This window comes from Phyllostomus discolor, chromosome 8 (assembly GCF_004126475.2).
Source record: "Phyllostomus discolor isolate MPI-MPIP mPhyDis1 chromosome 8, mPhyDis1.pri.v3, whole genome shotgun sequence".
NCBI classification, from domain to species: domain Eukaryota; kingdom Metazoa; phylum Chordata; class Mammalia; order Chiroptera; family Phyllostomidae; genus Phyllostomus; species Phyllostomus discolor.
Window position 1 is genome coordinate 42,847,727 of NC_040910.2, and position 12,308 is coordinate 42,860,034.

The 12,308-nt window shown below is 46.3% G+C and overlaps 1 long non-coding RNA gene, 1 other non-coding gene and 1 pseudogene across 2 annotated transcripts; 2 read left to right on the forward strand and 1 right to left on the reverse strand.

The window, feature by feature from the left end:
* The first annotated feature begins 3 nt into the window (after positions 1-3).
* Positions 4-1,521, forward strand: LOC118502002. The gene is made up of 2 exons (XR_004904676.1): positions 4-515; positions 1,081-1,521. It is a non-coding gene; the product is annotated as an uncharacterized LOC118502002 (long non-coding RNA).
* Positions 1,522-4,131: 2,610 nt separating this feature from the next.
* On the forward strand, positions 4,132-4,235 carry LOC114504368. Its single transcript, XR_003685146.1, has one exon. It is a non-coding gene; the product is annotated as a U6 spliceosomal RNA (small nuclear RNA).
* Positions 4,236-10,615: 6,380 nt separating this feature from the next.
* LOC114503657 lies at positions 10,616-12,250 on the reverse strand (annotated as a pseudogene).
* Between the last annotated feature and the right edge of the window lie 58 nt (positions 12,251-12,308).

The following is a 12,308-nucleotide window of genomic DNA, read 5'->3' on the forward strand; positions in this document are numbered from 1 at the left end:
TCGCTGCAACGGAGACACTCCTATTGGTCCCTGGTTCGCTTTTCGCTCAACCGCGATTGGTTAGGCTGACTTCTGTGTACCGCAGACTCAGCGACTGGCTGACGTCAGGTGGGAGAAGACGCGGAAGTCAGTGGCTCTCACTGACGGGCGGAAGAGTGTGGTTTTCCGGAGACTCGGCGTTCTCAACTGCCCACGCAGGCGGTGGGCCCTCTTCAGCTTTCCGGACGTGACACTGGTGCAAGCCCCATATACTCATCTCGGATGAGGTGATCCGAGATGATCCCAGATCAAGGCTGGCAGCCGCCCTTCTCTCAGTCCTCCAACCCCCTGTCCTGTGAGTGCCCGTTCCATCCTGCCTTGTCTCTGCCTGGCCGACCACACCTCGCTGGCTGAGACCCCTTCCTCGTTTACAAGAGGTGCACATCTCTTGCATCCTTGCCGGCTGAGGCCCCCTTGCTGTCAAAATAGCAGCTTTGACGTTCCAACTGATCTGAATTATCATCCCCACATGGCGAGTCGCTGCCCTTTATAAAGAAGGCTACAAGCTGGGCGTTTTACATTCATTTTTTCGTTTGATCCTGGCAGCGGTCCTCTGAGTGGCGGCTCATTCATCCATTTCTCAGAGAGAAAAACAGACACAGAAAGTGCCAAAGGGTCTTTCTTTAACCAAATTTTAGTCCTCTGAGCCATCTTCTCCACTAGCCCTCCACCTTGGCCTACGTTCTGTCTTTGCCAGTCCAGTTTAAGCAAAGTCTCCTAAGTCACCCCCACCACCCTTGATATCTGATCAAGTTCCTCACTCTCCACCTTTGATGCATAAGTCCTAGGCATCTCTTTGGCAAGAATACTCGTAGATCAGTTTAGCAAGAGTCCCTCTGCTCTTGATATCTCCTTTTAGTAATTTTCCATCCATAGACACCACCACCACCCCCCAATTCCCAGCTGTCTTGCAGTACTCAGAACTGAGCCAGATCTCTCAGCCCTGTTACAATCCCCTATTGCAGTACACATGAATAAAGTCTTCCTTACTATTTCAACAAGCGTTGGAATAATTTTTTTTTTTTTTTTACAAAAATCAAGTAACTTTTTCAGGTTGCTGAACAAAGGGGCAGAGCCAGGTCTCTTTCTGGAGATGGAGCTGTAACTGCTGTGACCAAGGGCACACGGCTGCTCCTCTGTGAATCTGAGAAAATGTGAAGAAAGACAGATTCTTCCTCACAAAGCAGCTACGGAGATTCAGTGTGAAGTAGTAGAGAGAAACTGAGCCTGGAGCTGGGAGGGTAGTGACTGCTGGGAACCTGGGGACTGGGGAATTCGTCCTTAGAAGGGAATAATATGCAGCTGGGGAGAAAAAAAAATATAGAGAGACATCTCCAGAGTGTCTATATATTTCATAAGAAAGGAGAGGAATAAAAAGTATGTATTGTGTTTGGAGGAGGTTGTCAGGTGGACGTGAGCACTGGCTGACTTTCGACCTGGACCCGGACAAGTAGAGGCTGCTCACCCCTGCCCTGTCCTTGTGATGCACGCTGTAGCCACAGTCCCCATGGTGCACACCGTTCCAAGGACACAGCCTCCAGAGAGTAGGTGTTGTTGAGACCATCTGGACAGTATATGTGACTAGGCCCCGGAAAGGCCTCTGTATAAGTTTTTAAGATTCTGGTGGGCAAGGGCGGAGATCTACTCATCTGGTTGCCATCCAGGACACACCTCATGTGTAAGTTCCCTTGCTTGTTAAACCTGTCACCTGCCAATCTGGAGTGATCTGCCTCTTTCTTTGGTCTCTCCTTGCCCTCTGTCTGTGGGGGCCAGTCTATAAATGAGCAATTGTATTCTGTTGTGCCTACTCAGCCCACCTATGGAAGGACTCAAGAGAAAATGGAATTATTGGTTAGCTCAGGAAGAGAAATCTTAGGGACCTTTTTGACTGTCCTATTTCTCTCACACCCGTTGTTGGTTCATAAGAAACACCAGCCTGTATCTCACATCTCCCTGTCCATTCCACACTATCCCACAGCTGGACCAATGCAGTTGCTTCTGTCCTGTTTCAGGGCTCCCGCCCTCACCCCTCACAGTCTGTCCTCCCTTCATTGCCCTGAGGGTGCCTGTGAGCACCTGAGTCAGGCCTTGTCCCTCCTCTACTCAGAACTCTCCTTGGCTCCTACCTCACTCGAAGGAAAAGCCCAACTCCTTTCTGTGGTTCACAGTACCTGCATGACCACCCCCTCCCTGCTCTCATCTCCTCCCATTCTCTCCCTCACTCTGCTTCAGCCACAGGGGCCTCCTTGCTATTTTTCCAACATACCAGGCACTGTCTGGCCTCAGGGCCTTTGCACTGGCTGTTCCCTCTACCTGTATACACTTCCTCAGGTTATTTTATGACTCTTCCCCTTGTTTTACTTAAATCTTCAAATACTACATCACTATTTTGTGCATGCTTTTCGACCTTATAAAAATATACCATATTGTGCCCTGGCTGGTGTAGCTCAGTGTATTGAGCACGGGCTGTGAACCAAAGGGTCACTGGTTCAATTCCCAGTCAGGGCACATGCCTGCGTTGCAGACATGGTCCCCAGTGGGGGCCAAATGAGAGGCAACCATGCATTGATGTTTCTCTCTCTCTTTCTCCTTCCCTTCCCCTCTCTCTAAAAATAAATAAATCTTTAAAAAAATACCGTATTGTTCGTGTCCTTCTGCCTCTCGATTTTATTTACTCAATAATATATTGTCGACTCAAATGCCTCTAGAATACTCCTTTTCTCTGCCTTATTATATCCCAACTGTACAAATTGAAGGATCAGATCTTTTTTTTAAAAGATTTTATTTATTTATTTTTAGAGAGGGAAGGGAGGGAGAAAGAGAGAGAGAAACATCAATGTGTGGTTGCTGGGGGCCAGTGGCCTGCAACCCAGGCATGTGCCCTGACTGGGAATCGAACCTGTGACACTTTGGTTCACAGCCCAAGCTCAATCCACTGAGCTATGCCAGCCAGGGCGAAGGATCAGATCTTAATTGTCCAGCCCAGCTGGGTAGTTCGGTTGGTTGGAACATCATCCCCATGCGCCAGGGTTGCGGGTTTGATGCTGGTCAGGGCACATAAAGGGAACAACCAATGAATGCATGGGTGATGGAGCAGCGAGTCAATGTTTATCTGTCTCTGTCTCTCTCAAAATCAATAGATTAAAAAAAAAACTTTAAAACCTTACTTTTCCATTCTCCTGATGATGGCTTATGGTTTCCAATTTTGTGGCTGCGAGAAACGTTCTTATAAGAGAACATATGGTTGTTCTGTCTCATGGTTGCCATTACAGAATCACTTATCTTACAGGAACAGGAGGCCAGGCTCAAGGTCTGATTGTATGGGTTACAGAATGGTGAAGCCATTTAAATGCCGAATGCCAGTGGACCCTCATGCTGAAGTCTGGGCACTGAGTGAGAAGTGGGGGTTTCCTGGGGTTTAGAATGGTAATAATGAGCCAATACAGATGAGCCTGAGAACTTTGAATCCATAAATACCCTTCTCTGGTGGAAAACTGACCTTTCTATGTGGGATATTGTGATATAGTAAGACATGTATATTTGGTCTTTGTCTTCGATTCCTGGCATAGAGCCTCTAGAACCCTTCTTAGGACCAACCATGTGATTCCAAGGTGGGCATTTTCAGCCCCACTCCACCTCCGTATACAGGGAGGGGAGAGGGGCTGGAGATTGAATTTAATCACCAATAGCCAGTAATTTAATCAATTGTGTTCACATATCGGTGCCCTCATAAAACCCCAGATAACAGGATTTAGGAAGCATCCCTGCATCCCCGATGATGGTTCTGGCCTTCCCAAACCACTTTTGATCTTCTGATTCCTCTTGGGTTGAGGCAGACCAGGTTCTCCCTGGGCACCCCAGATTGGGGGTGGCTGTATTTTTTTTGACGACATCCCAACTCCCCACCTGTTTCCTTTCCCATGCTGCCAACTTCTAACTGCAATAGTTAAGTCTTTGCTTGTGTACGAATGGAAGCTTGTGGAGATGACTCCTCCCCATGGCCCCTGGTTCCCCTCCCCTTTTCCACCTGGTCATGGCATCTCAAGGAAGCAGGACCAGTAAGAGACCTTCAATTTAAAAAATGCACAAACAGTGCTCATTTCAGCAACATGTATAATAAAATTGGAATGATACAGAGGTTAGCATGGCCCCTGCACAAGAGTGACATGCAGATTGGTGAAGTGTTCCATAGGAAGGAAGGAAGGAAGGGAGGGAGGAAGGAAGGAAGGAAGGAAGGAAGGAAGGAAGGAAGGAATACAGCCCTGGCCACGTAGCCTAGTTGGTTAGAGCATCATCCCTATACACCAAGGTTACAGGTTTGATCCTGATTGGTGGAATAAATGGCCTAGGGAGCTGTCTGGGCTTGAGCTACTGTCCTGTCCACTAGGAAGGGCTGGCAGTGATCTTCCAACCTCAGCTTCCTCTCTGCCACTGGTAGTGTAGCAGCAGGAAGCCGAGGGTGCCAGATTGCTTAACAGTCAGGTTCCAGGGGAGGCGGGGCAGTCTCTGCTGGGCCTGGAGGCTGTACAACAGAGGACAGGGTGGGCCTGGGACCTGGCGTCTACCTCCTTGGGTGGGGCTGACGGGAAATGTCTAATGAGGTGACTAATAGCAATAATGGAAATAATCCCAGTAATAATAATAAATTATAGTAGTCACTCATATTGTCCCATCCCAGATGCTGGGCCCAGGGCTGGGCGCTTAGAGCTCTTCCATTCTTTTAAAGTGGGACCAGCATGCCCACTTGACAGCTGAAGGGAATAGAAGTCACAGAGGCTGTGGGGGAAGGCTTGCGTGCTGTCCCCTACATCACAGGCCCAGCAGGAAGTCTGTATATCACCCCAACAATTGTCTGGATTTGCCCAGGACTGCAGGGAATTCCCAGGCAGGGGACTTTGGGGTTAAAATCGGGACAGTCTGAGCAAGCTAAGACAATTGGCTGCCCTTCCCCGGTGGGTTTTCAAAAGGAAGCTATTAAAACCGGGTATTCCCCAGACTCTAGAGGCCTGCAGATAGTGGCCTTCCCAGAGCTCCTGCCAAACCTGGGAAGCCAGGAGCTGGTGAATTAAAAACAAAATCCCTTTGTGTCCTTTTGAATTGGTGGGTTAAGGAAATAGTCAAGCCATGAGGCCGGTTAGGAATCCTTCCAAGAAAGTTCCACTACTGGTGGGCACGTGTGTGAACACATGATTTCTAGAAAGTTCCTACAAGCAGCCACGGGTGGGACGTTCTGTGCTGGTCTCAGGAGGAAATGGGCATTTACACATGAAGGCTGGAGCCAGAGGTCTGGGCTCCCATCCCTACTCAGACACTGTGTGATCCTGGACAGTCCCTTAATCTCACTGTGCCTCAGTTTACTCTTCTGCAAAATGGGGCTAGTTAGAGTTCCAAACTCAGAGGTAATCAGAGTCTCAAACATCTGAAGAGCTTAGAACAGAGCCTGGTGTGAACTGAGCACTATTATCCTTTTCATTTAATGACATTTCTTGGCACGCTTTCTTTTCCACTCTGTGTAGATCTATTTTGCAGAATTGTTTTATTACTAAGTATTTTAGGCATTCAAAAAGGTATAGAAATAAATAAAAGCATCACCTAGGCAAAAGGTGGAAACAACCCAGGTGTCCATCAACAAATGAATAAGCAAACAGATGTGGTGTATACATACCGTGCAGTATTATTCAGTCATAACAAGGAATGAGCCCTGTCTGGTGTGGCTCAGTGAATTGAGTGCCAGCCTGCAAACCAAAAGGATGCTGATCTGATTCCTGGTCAGGGCACGTGCCTGTATTGCAGGCCAGGTCCTTGTTAGGGGCACATTAGAGTCAATCAATTGATGTATGTCACACGTTGATGTTTCTCTCCCTCTCTTTCTCCCTCCTTTCCCCTCTCTATAAAAATAAAGATATATTTTTTAAAATAAGGAATGAAGTTCTGACACATGTGGATGAACCTTGAAAACATGTTAAGTGCAAGAAGCCTGACACAGAAGGACAAATACAATGTGATTCACTTACATGAGGTCCCTAGAAGAGTCACATTCATAGAGATATAAAGTAGATGGTGGGGGCCGGGGCTGGGGGAGGGGCCTGGAGAGTTAGTGTTCAATGGGGACAGAGTTTGACAATACTATGTTGTATACTTGAAAGTTGCTAAGAGAGCAGATTTCTGAACAGCTGTAACCACAAGAAGAAAAAGTTTTTGTAACTGTGTATGGTAAAGGACTTTAACTAGACTTACTGTGGTGATCATTTTGCAATACATACAAATACCAAATCCTTATGCTGTACACCTGAAATCCATATAATGTTATATGTCAATTATATCAGAATTTTTTTAAGCTAAGAAAATTCACCTGTGTGCCATCTACTCAGATACAAAAAGAAAACAGCATAAATACCAATGAGAGCCTTGGCCAGGTAGCTCATGAGGTTATAGTGTGTCTTGATATGCCAAGGCTGAGGGTTCATTCCCCAATTAGGGCACATCCAAGAATCACCCAATGAATGCATAAATAAGTGGAAAAACAAATGGATGTTTCTGTCTCTCTAAAAAATCCATTCGAAATTTTTAATAAATAAATACCAGGGATAATCTCTGCATTTCACTCTCCACATGTATCCTCTGAGGGAGCAGCCGTCTGGAGGCGGGTGTTGCCCACTGCTGTCCCCCGAGCACCGAGGAAAACTGCTTTCTAGTCCGTAAGCACAATCTCTTGAGCGCCAAGGGTGTGCATGGCCCTGCTCTGGGCCCCGGGACACAGCAGACAAGAGAACAAATAAAATTTTCTCCCCTGGGACATGGACATTCTCGATGGAAAGACAGCAGAGAAAAAGAATAAATAAAATAAATAGTGTAGCAGGTGGTGACACAATATGGAAAGAGCAAAGACAAGAGATGGGACGCCATTTGTGACGGGTAGCCTGGGACTGTCTTTCTGACTTGAGGTGAAGCCACAGAGATGTCGGAGGAAGAATGTTCAAGCAGGGGGAGCTGCCCAGGTAAGGCCCAGAGGGGAAGCCTGTCCTTGAACTTGCGTAATGCTTTCCCATCTGCTGGGCTCTGTTGCTTGCTCTATCCATATTTCTTTCTTTTTACTTAATTTTTTCCCTTTTTTTAATTCTCGAGAGAGGGGAAGAGAGGGAGAAAAAGAAAGAGAAATATCAATGTGAGAGAAACATCAAGCGGTTGCTGATGTCATATTTCTAAATATAAAATTGTATATATTTAAAAAGAAAGATGGGAAGTGGGGGTGGCTGAAGTTGGGGGGAATGGTGTGTGTGGGAGGAACAGAGACAATTGTACTTGAACAATAACTTAAAAATGTGAAGAAGAAGAAAAAAATGCACTGGCCAGTGTGGCTCAGCTGGTTGGAGCATGGTCCTGTCCACTGGAAATTCATGGGTTTGATTCCTGGTTAGGGCTCACACCCAGGTTGCGGGTTCAGTCCTTGGTTGGGGCACGTTCATGAGGCAACCAATCAGTGTCTCTTTCACATCAATGTTTCTCTCTCTCTCTCTCCCCTCCTCCCTGCCCCTCTCTCTAAAAGCAATGAAAGAAAGTGTCCTTGGGTGAGGATAAAAAAAGAAATTTGACATCATACTGAACGTACAGTTTTGTTTCCTTAGTAGTTAACATTCACCTTTAGTATTTTTCATGTAATTGGAAATTCTTCATAAGCCTAAGTGTAAAAAGTGAAGTCACACAGAAAACATGGGTGAATTTGCCTTTTCAAAAATTGAGATATGCCAGCCATGTTTCTGTTGATAATTTCATCCACATTGATGAAAGTTGATCCAGTTCACTCAGTTTCATGGTTCTATGGTGCAGCATTGTACACATTAATTTGCTATGATTATTTGGCCCTTCTCTCATGGATAAACATAACTGTATATGTTTTTTTTATTTAAGAGAGAGGAAGGGAGAGGGAGAGTAGGCCATTGGGAGGGTGGGGGGAGAGAGAGAGAGAGAAAGAGAGAGAGAGAGAGATACATTGATTTGTTGTGTGTGCCCTGACTGGGGATGGAACCCGCAACCTAGGTGCATTGGGAGGACACTCTAACCAACTGAGCTATCTGGTCAGGGCCTATGGTTTCCAATTTTGTGGTTTCAGTGGTTCCAAGAAACATGTTATACCACCATTCTTTTTTTAATGTTATTTTTAATATTAATTTTTAAATAAGTCATTCATTCACATGGTTCCAAATTGAAAAGACACAAAACGGTTTTGAGGAGAAGCCCCCACTCTGCCTCTGACACTGAGTTCCTGAATTCAAAACAGGCTGATGATTTAGTGGTTCCTCAAAAACGTTAAATGTAGAATTACCCTATGATCCAGCACTTGCACTTCCAGGTGTATGCACAAAAGAAAGCAAGGGCTCAGAGAGATACTTGTGCAGCCATGTTCACAGCAGCATAATCCACAGGAAACATGAGGCATAAGCAGTTGTGTTCATCAATGGATGAATGGCTAAGCAAAATGTGACATATCCACACAGCGGAATATTATACTGCTTAAAAAATTAAAATTCTGACACATGCTACACTATGGGTGAACCTTGAAAAGATTATGCTAAGTGAAGTAACCCAGATAAAATTACATATATTTTATTATTGGAGAGTTAGTGTTTGATGGGCACAGAGTTTCTTGTACTTAATGCCACTGGATCACACCCCTAAAAATGGTCGGTTGTATGGTATGTACATTTTACCACAATTTTAAAAACAGACCTATGCAGCGCCTACTGTGTGCTGTGTTCTAGATCCTGGGATTTCGCCATGAACAAAACACAGGAATCCCTGCCTTGCAGGAGCTGACACAAACCAGACAAACACTAAGAAGCAGGATTCGTGGTGTGTTGGAAGGCGGTCAGTGCTAGGGACAAAAGAAGTTGACAGGTAGGGGGTACTGGAGTCTAACTTTCCTTGGCATACAGGTGGAGCCAGAGCCAGATATTGGTTATTCATGAGTAACTGTGGACTGAGGGCTCCCCCTTCCTGTGGCCACAGAAAAAGCAAGTTGTATTACCCAGTTTCTACACCTTGGTTTCTGATGGGTTCTGCCAGTGGGGAAGACCGGCAGGAGACCAGAGGTGGAAGACCAACAAACAAGGGGTATCTGTTCCCTGGCCACCTCCTGACCCAGTTCAGGTGGTGGTCTCTCTGCACATCCTGCAAGGAGTTCCTCTCACACCCCTTAGCCCTGGACTCAGTAATGGCTCTACACTGCTGCTAGTTCTCAGGTGTCTCCCCGGGCAGAGTAACAGACCCCCACCCCCTGAAGAACCCATGACTATGCTTTGCTACATAGCAAGAGAGGATTAAGGTTGCAGATGGAATTAAGGATGCTAATCAGCTGACCTTAAACTAGGGAGATGAGCCCTAAGGGCTCAATGTAGTCACAAAAGTGCTTAAAAGTGGAAGGAGGAGGCAGAAAAAGCAGTTGGAGGGATGCGATTCAAGGACTTCGCTCGTATTTGCCATCTTTGAAGATGGAGGAAGGGGCCATGGGCCAAGGAATGCAGGCCTTCCCCAGAAGCTGGAAAGGCCAGGAAGCAATCCTACCCGGAAGGATCACAGTCTGGCCAGTATCTTTATTTCAGCTTGGTGAGACTTCTGACCTGCAGAACTAGAAGATAATACATTTGTGTTGGAGCTACTAAGTTTGTGGCAGCTTGTTACAGCAGCCATAGAAAACTAATACATTCAACATGTTTGTTTACTCTCCAACCCTGCTCACATCACTGACACCAGTCCCTCTACTCTTTTGAGTGGAATTCTGTTTCCCACTAAGCAGCCCTGCTTCCAGGAATTTTCCCTACATCTGTGAAGTCTATACTCATGGGAAATGAGTATATATAAGGGCATTTCTTGTGGCATTGCTTGAAAAAGTGAAGATTAGAGGAAACCCGAGTGTTTATCAAAAAGGGCCAGTGACGTAAGTGCTGAGATGTGCACACACAGGAGTTTTCCACACAGGGGAGAAAGAATGAGGAAGTACTGCAGACTATTTTGTTCAGTGAAGAAAACAAGATGTGTTTCACAGTGCATAGTGGGCTACTCTTCGTGTAAAAAGAAGGGAAAGGGATAATAATAATAATTTGATTTTACAAAAAGAAACCTTGGAAAGTCACAAGAAACCATGAAGAGTGGGTTCTAGATGTCAGGAGCAGGGAACCAGCTGGGTGGAGGATGAATGGAGAAGGAAGTGCTCCTTTGTGATCCCTTAATAGCATTTGGTGTTTTTTTTTTTTCCCAAGCTATTTCCATCAATGGTTTACCTGAAACAGTTTTTCTAAGTATGATGGGTCTTTCTTGCATGAAATGAGTGAGGATGCAAAAGTGGGGAGGAAAAAAAGGCACTTGGCAGTTTGAAAGTCACAGACAGCCCTGGCTGGCATAGCTCAGTGGATTGAGCACGGGCTGTGAACCAAAGTGTCGCAGGTTTGATTCCCAGTCAGGGTACATGCCTGGGTTGCAGGCCATGACCCCCAGCAACCGCACATTGATGTTTCTCTCTCTCTCTCTCCCTCCCTTTCCTCTCTAAAAAATAAATAAAATCTAAAAAAAAAAAAAAAAGAAAGTCACAGACAGATTATCTTTCTATAATTAGATGAGGAGAAAAACGAAGAACCTCTAGGAAGAAGCAAGAGTCGTCCAGGTCTAGGCATTCGATGAGATATTTAGTCACTGTGCATGTCCGTTGCTCTCCATGGTAGAACGTCTGGCAGAGACTTGGCAACATGCATGCCTGCAGCTAGGCTACTCTGAGGTTCCATAACCAGGTGGCTTGCAGGGCTGTTCTTGCCACAGTTGCTGGCTGTGCCCCAGGCAAATGGGGTGCTGGTCTGTTCTGACAAATCTTTATCCCAGTCTTCATCACAAGGAGGGCACTGCCACATGCTCTTAGCCAGGGTGTCCTGTCCAAGGTTTCTGGTTTGGTTGACAACATCTGGTGCCCTACAGCTTTTGTCATCACATCTTGAGATAAGATAACTGGTTTCAGTTCAAGGAGCCTGACAGTGAGCATTGATGGGACAAGTAGCCAATTTGCTTGCGACCTCAGGATGATTCTTTTTGCACTGGATAAGCTAAGGAAACCTGCAGGCCCTGATCTGGGGGTTTTAGCATAGGGACATTGTAACAGCTTTTCAGGATCCAGGGAATCCATGTAAGTTTCTTCCCTGTTGGAAATGAAGGAGCCACGTGGGGAGTCAGGGCCAGCTCTCTACACAGCCATCTCCAGGCCACATGGGAGCCCCAGCAACTAGCCTTCAATGTTTTAAATCTTGTGACCTACCAGGGCCAGAGCTAGGGTGAGGCGTGAAAGCAAAGAGGGCGTCAAAATATTGTGTAACCAAGATAAATACTTTAATGTAGTATTTTCAAAAAGCACAATGAACACGAAAGTCCATGATGAACAAAATATTGGTATTTTAGGAATCAGTTACAGTGCTGACAGAAAAGCCTGAGGCAAAAGGAAAAATTAGGAATATGAAATGTCTTTGAAAGCTTTCACAGTAAAGAATTAGAAAGTTGGCAAATCCTGGATGGGCGAGATTTATCCAGGGCCTTAAGGATGCCCCCTCCCGTGCCCTCCATGTCCCCCACCTGCCTCTCATCCATATGAAAAGCATTAGGTGATACAGCTCACCATTGCCCCCTTGTGGTGATCAGCCTGGGCACATCAGCATCCTAGGGCCCTTAGCTTTGGAAGTTTACTTAGGGCCAGGTGTGTGCTAGGACCCCAAGTGGGCACTGAAAATATCTCAGGACCAGGGGAAAATCCATCTGTGTCCTGCTGATGCTCACAGCATAGTGGACACAATATGCAGGTCGGCAAAACTAGGCACTTGGACAGGTGAAGCAAGCTGCCTGGCTGGTCAAGAGGAGCAGCTCAGAAACCTGGTGGAGGGCCTCTGAGAGGTGGCAGCGAGCTCTGGCCTTAGCAACAAGCAGCTGCTGGGCGGGGGGCCTAAGTGGGGCCGGCAAAGGACTTCACTGGTTTGATATTTCATATCTTAAACTGGTATGTCCTTGCTCGTTGCATCTTTGGCCTTTCCTAAGGCCCAAATATTTATCTTTTCAAAGGAGCCCCATTTGAAGACACTATGGGGGTGTATAGGCAGAGGGTCAGGCACACGCCAAAGCCCACTTCTGTGTGAGCACATATGTGCCAGGCACCTGCCTGCTTGTAGCACCTGCTGCCCTTCATCACGACCCTGGGAGGAAGGCACTACCACCACTCATTGTACAGGGGGCAGTGCTGAGGC